Genomic DNA, 7314 nt, shown 5'->3' with positions numbered 1-7314 from the left:
ATAAAACAAAACAAAAAAAAATAGAGAAAAAATTCAAATAATAGATAATATTTTTACTAAATAAAATAAATAAAAAATACATAATTAGTAAATAATTAATAGTTTTTTTAATGCCATTTAAAGTTATATAAATTAAAATAAAGTTCATCTTATTTTGTGGTGGAACCAGTGAAAGTAAAATTAAAATGGAAAAAATAAATAGATAATAATAATAATAATAATAATAATAATAATAATAATAATAATAATATCATCTAGCTTGTTAAAACAGACGGGATGTACAGTATACATTTAAGAAAAAAAAGTTGACCTTATTTTGTGATACTATTATCTAGCAGGTCGTAAAAAATCCAAACAAAACAAACTTATTTAATAGATAGATCAGTTATTTTATTAATTAATAAATAGATTTTTTTCAATTTATTTCTGAGCCACATAAATATTAAAAATATTAATAAATTTGACCTTATTTCCTGGTGGAACAGTATAAAAAAAATAAAAAATAGAAATGAACTACTGATTCCTACTGGTTGCTCAATAAAAAAAAATAAAAAAAATTACAGACCTCAAATGTTTAAACGGTAGTGTATACAGTAGTATTCTGATGCATTTCACTTCTTGTCCTGCTAAGTTTAAACTCATTTTTACCTTTATAAGGCCACTTTTTTTCCAACCTAATTAAATGTACACTACCAGTCAAAAGTATTTGAACAGTATGATCAGGGTTTCTGCAGATATGAACAAGTGAAATTTAAGACTTTTTAAGACCTTTTTAATACCACCTTATATGAAATTTAAGACCTAAACCTGTAATGGAAATAGATATTATATTACATGCATATGTGATATTTAATGTGTTTAATGTAAAAAGTAAACAAAATTTCATGGCTGTCATAAATTAAATTTATTACTACGATATACAGTGAACTTTCCATATCAGCAGATACTATTCCACACAAAATATCCCCATAAAAGTACCACTAGAAATATCTGATTTAAAAAAAAAAAATTCTGAAGCGATTTTTTTTTTTTTTACTTTTGAAATGTATGCGTACCTTTGAAATTTATTTTATGAATTTATCAATAAATTCTAAATGGCTGTTAGCAGTGAGATTACATAATTTACACTGCAAAATTAAAAGTGAGATTAATGTTTTAAATACATTTATTGATTTATAAATATATATATTATAAATGTTATATAAATACTGCGATTCTGTCTGAAGACGCAGAAACTTCCACAGAGGGAGAAAAAAATCTACAGTTGTTAGCAACTGGCCTTAGCCAAGCCCTATATTCAGTTTTTCCAAGCCCAGTTTCGCTAAACTTGCACTTCCTCATAGCTAAAAAGTTAAATCCATTTGACTTCTGCGGTACAATCCGAGAGAGACTCGCGCCAATAACAGAAAGCTGATTGGCTATTGCATGCTGGTCTCATTTGTAGTTTAAATTCAGCAAATTATATTTGGAATAGTGAAATAAAGAACTACAACACCACGGAAACAACAGAAAGAGAATTTAAATGAGCATTAGAGGTAGCGTTACATGGACATCGGAAAAATAAGACCTGTGTAAAATTATTTAAGACCTAGAACAGCGAATTTAAGACTTTTTAAGGCCTAAAATTTTGATTTTTAAATTTTAGACTTTTTAAGACTTTAAGACCCCGCGGAAACCCTGATGATTTAAAAAATAATAATAATAATAAAAATAAAATTTTAAAGTGTCCTCTGCCTACCAAGCCTGCATTTATTTGATCTGAAGTACAGCAAAAACAGTAACATTTTATTTAAAAAAAAAAACTGAACTACTGATTTCACAAGCCCAGCAGAAAAAAAAATCAAATCCTTATTGTTGAGCCCTGGTGTATATTAAACAGACTGAAGAGAAATCTGCTACTACTACTACTGACACTTTGGTAAATGGGACCTCAAAATCCTAAGAACTCTGCTGAGTTTTTAGCATAAATGGTGCACAGAATCCTTTGCCTTGTTCCGAACAACTCAAAAGTTCAAACTGAACTCTCAGCGGGCCACAAAGCCAGTAAAATTGAAAGGTGAGTTTGAACTCTAAGCCACTGCTGGGAGAGAAAGGGACAGACGGGGAGCAGTTCTGGAGATGTTATTACACCGCTGAGTGCTTCAGTGACTCGGCTTCAGGCGCGCAGCCGCTGCCACTGTGGGGCCAGCTTGCCTGGATAATGAGCTGCTCGACTGGCTCCATGCTCTCTCTCACTCTGTGCTGGTCCATCCAAACTGAGCTAACGTCAGTAAAACCTAATAAATGCAGAGAGATCACTCACACAGGCATTCAAGCAAGGAGGACAGGTCTCGGAAAACTTGACAGCAGTGAAAAAAACGAATGCTAGACAGGCTTTACACAGCCGATGTCCTCTACAATACAATGCCACTGCCCTAGAGCAGGGCGAACCTTGAGAGGTGCACAACAGTTAGAAATGCAGTTTGATGGATGTTGCATAGGATCTTAAAGAGTGGAAGAGCCCCGCGCCTGCTCCGCGTGCCCCTTCTGTCTCGTGTCTAGCCGTGCTGCTGTAAAGCTGTCAGCTCTTGTCTGTTTATCTGGCAGAAAACATACCGAGGCCCAGAGCTCAGCAAACACAGCACTTTATTATAGATGCTTCACCTTGAATACCTTCGGAAGAGCTCTGTATCACGGCTGCACATCCCACAGCTGCCGAAACAACCATATTCACTCCACAAGACTAAGCATCATTTGCATTAGAAATGCGTAGTCAGCTTAATTTGGGATTATGAAGGCACATTCACCTCGGCTGAACTGCATAGAGCAGGTGTTTGCTGAATGCCCAGATGTGCGGCCCATCAAACAAAAAGCAAGCATTCTGTTTGATGACAAAAATAAAGGTCAATAATGAAATGAATTCTACGATTTTACACTAAATTTATAAACTGAAACACTGCTATATTTGCAGAGCCTTTGACCTATTTATATCACCAGTGAGGTTTTGCATTATAATGTGTTATGCTCAACAAGGCTGCATTTACTTAAAACTGCAAAATTATTAGAACACTAGTATTTCCACCAGCTAAAATGGTTTTAAGTCAGTTATTTCTATCTTTTGCTGTAGTGTGTCAGCAGAAAATATCAGTTTACATTTCCAATTCATTTAGCCATTAATTGTAATAATCCACTGAGAGTTTTGTTTGCGCAAGGAGTTTGACAACAGCCAGTGCTCCACACAGAGATCTGATCTCATACCATCCAGTCTGTCTGGAATGACATGAAGAAACTGAACAAACTGAGACAGACTAAATCCAGGAGAACTGTGGCAATGTCTCCAAAATGCTTCAAAAGACCTGCAAAGCTACCGGAAAAAACTGTGCAAGTGCACCTAGAGCAAAAGCTGCTTTAAACGCAAAGGACACTCACGCGAAATGTTGATTTAATTTAGTTAATAAAAGTTAATATATAAAGAAAACTATTTATGAAATTATTTTGAAAGTATTCTCATTTTACAGCATTTTACACAAGTTCCTAAAACTTTTAACAGTACTGTAGCTTTGCAGATAGGTTTCTTTAAGCATCTTGGAGACATTGCCAGTTCTTCTGGATTTAGTTTGTCTCAGTTTGTTCTGTTTCTTCATGTCATTCCAGACAAACTGGATGATAATGAGATCAGATCTCTGTGTGGAGCACTGGCTGTTGTCAGACTCCTTGTGCACACTAAAATCTCAGTGTATTATTACAATTAATGGCAATATTAATGTTATGTAAACTGATATTTCCTATTAACACAACACCAAAAGATAGAAATAACTGATTTAAAACCATTTTTAGCTGGAGAAAATACTAGTGTTCTAATCATTTTGGCCACCACTGTATATTGTGAAATGTAATTTATTTGTCATGGCAAATCTGAATTATGCTGATTTGGTTTCTTGTTATCAATGTTGAAAGTAGTTGTGCTGCTTAATATTTTATGGAAATCAATTTTGGATCAATTGAATGTGTCCTTGCTCAATAAAAGTATTTCTTTCTTTCAAAGAAACAACCAAAAAGCTTACTAACCTCCAGATTTTAAACAGTGTTTTATTTCACATCTTGTCTTGCTGGCAAATCAATTATAAAGGTAGAGTTCACTCTAAAATGAAAATTATATAATCAGTTATTTGTCGATAACGATAATTAGAAAATATTTTGCTAAGCATGTTATTGCGCTGGTTATTTGGCAGAGACAGCTGACTTTTACAGATTTTGATATTCTTCATATTCTTTGCAGTGATTAGTTTTCAGAAATAACAGAATTAACTTTTCCAGTAAGTTGAAACAGATTTTTCCCTTTTAATGAAAATTTTCATCTAACGAAATTAAATATATGCATCATCTTTTATATCAAATTCTTACATTTAATTAAAATATTTAAAAGGTAAGACACTATATAAAGCTGTTACCAACCAAATAAAATCAGTATCAACAAAACGTGGGATTGCAATGCAGATGCGGCATAGAATCGGCATCTGAAGTGGCATTTAGATGCATTCACATGGACTGTTAAATGTGGGACATGAATGCATTTAACATGCAGTTCCAAATGTTTTCTTTTGATGTTTTAAAAACAAAATGTTGAATAATGATATTTGAAATTATTTGGAGCGGAAAAAAGGGAAAATATACTTTAAATATCCTAAAAATTGCCAATAAATGGAGGCAAAAAAATGAGTGAGTCATTGAGTCATTCACTCAACCGATTCGAAACACCATTGTGCAGGGTTTCACAGCAAAACCCACCCAATTGCGACTCAAAACTAGCCCAAATCGTGTTTTAGGGGGTAAAATAGACATTTTTTGGCGAGGTTCTCCTGATCAAATTTGCCTTCCAGGGTCTAAATATCACTTTATCCAGTGGTCGCTTCCAATGTTAATTTTGACAGCAAATTTAGATTTAGTCTTAGTCATAGTCTTTCGAGTAAAATGCCATTTAGTTTTAGTCATATTTTAGTCATCTGAATTGTTTAAGTTTTAGTCTAGTTTTACTACGAAATATCATAGGATTTTAGTCGAAATCTACAGTAGTAATTTAGTCTTTTAAATCTACAGTAGATTTAATCTGCTAAAATCTAATGGGTTAAGTTAATACATTAAGTGTAATACATTAAGCAGCATTTCTCTAAAATTACCAAACTCATTGTATAGGTTTGATATTAAGGTTTTATCATGATAGACACAGTTTTAACTGCTGTGACACACAACATGACTTTATATTAAAATAAATGAAACCACTTCTCATAAAGAAACAAGAACATGGTCTTCTTTTCAATGAAATGCCAATGGTTATATAGGCTAATCATGCATTTTTTATAACAACTTGTTTACCAAATTCTTCATTCTTTCAAGCAGACATTTATATACAAAGATGTCAAAGCACAAAGACGCTCATTCAAAGGAATTCATAAAAATAACAGTTCATTATGGAAGGTCTTTATACACCTCTGAACACATAGTTGTGTATATTATATTGCATTTCTGTCAATAGATGCTCCTAAATATTACATACATACACTACACTGTAAAACGTTTTCACCAGATTCAACTTAAAAACCTAAGTTGAGCAGCTGCCTTAAAATTTTAAGTTAAATCAGCTTAAAACAAGTCATTTGAAATTAATACAATAAAAATGAGTTGATTTAACTTGTGACTTAAAATGACTTAAGTTGATTTAACTTAAAATTTTAAGGCAGCTGCTAAACTTAAGTTTATAAGTTGAAACTGGTGAAAACTTTATACAGTGTACTTTAAACAACAATTACGATACTATTGTAGACTATTTTGCACACTTCTAGCATGGATTACTTTTTAAACTACCTTATGTCCTTTTTGGAACTTTTGGACCCCATTGACTTTCATACAAACATTGAATAGCAAAAGGGGGAGTAAATGACAACAGAATATTATTTTAAGGTGAAATTTGTCCCTGTAATCTGGAAGTTTCTGAAACATTGATGCTGGATTCTAGATGGTCCAAGCTGGTCCAAGCTGACAGACCATTTTGGACCAGCAACAAACCAGCTTTGATGTTCCGAAATAGCTTAAGCTATATTTTTCCAGCAGGGCTGATGTAAAACGAATTCAAAATAAAGTGCATATTTGATCACAACTTCATATGCCATCCCAATAAGTACAGTGTACTGTACTTCCTCTCCCTCCGTCTGCCCTTTTCCTGCTGCGATCCACAGGGCAGACAGGAACGAGACATGAGATCACCACATCCACTTTGACTCGTGCTTCAACCAAGGAGATGAAGAAAGAGCTGACATCTAAACAGACAGTGTGCTGTGAGCAGAATTAAAATAGTTTCTGCCTCTTGTCTCTCTAGGAAACATCATGGCCCTCCCTCCTCCCAGCTGTCCCCACTGCAAAACCTAAAATTAAACTTTCAAAGCACATTGCTACTGCTCATCCAAAACTGAAGCAGGCTGAATTTTGTTACACTCAAAACCAGATGACAATACATACAAAGCCACAATAAGTGCGAAGGGTCACTTGCAAAACATTCCCTGAAATAAACTTGTTTGACGGCCTCAGAATGAATTGTTGGAACTGATGCTAAAATATTTATCAGTTTACAATTAAATGATATAAAACAATTTTATTATATTATACAGTATGTTTAAAAGTAATTTTTAGTCAAAATTAAACAACACAATTCTGGTTTGATGTTGTTGAATGCATATTTGAAGCTATTTAAATGGGGTTTTGAGGAAACATGAGACAAAAAAAAAATGGTCGGGAAACACCATTTAAGTCTTTCATGAATAATCACTGGTTAAAAACAAACAAAGACAGGTTTTCCTGCTTAAATTGGATGCATAAATCCCAAAAAACAAATGAAGCGGAAATTTTGTTTTCGTTACACATCAAAAAAGAAGACGGCTGTCTGTTTCTTGGCAGCTCTCTCATGAGATGACTATAATTAACTAGCAGGAAGCCAGCTGTAGGTCCTTTATGAGAAAGCTCTGCATTACTTTGAGGATTCAAACTGGACAAGACGGGAACAACAGCCATAAGCAAATGCTGGGTGAAGACATGGGGTTTACGGACTTAAAAAGGAAGCAGAGAAAAAGATGCAAAATGAGAGAATAGCCACTAATTTGAAACTGAATTGCAAATTCAATTGTGAAATGGACTGTCTTCATGTCAGGCTGTTTATTCATATTTAAATTGAAAGATGAATAAACAATCTTTCCATTGATGTATGGTTTGTTAGGACAATATTTGTCCCGAGATACAACTATTTGAAAATCTGGAATCTGAAGGTGCAAAAAACTCTAAATATTA

This window comes from Garra rufa, chromosome 12 (assembly GCF_049309525.1).
Source record: "Garra rufa chromosome 12, GarRuf1.0, whole genome shotgun sequence".
Lineage (NCBI taxonomy): Eukaryota > Metazoa > Chordata > Actinopteri > Cypriniformes > Cyprinidae > Garra > Garra rufa.
The sequence above is the reverse complement of the archived record's forward strand: the minus strand, read 5'-3'. Positions refer to the sequence as shown.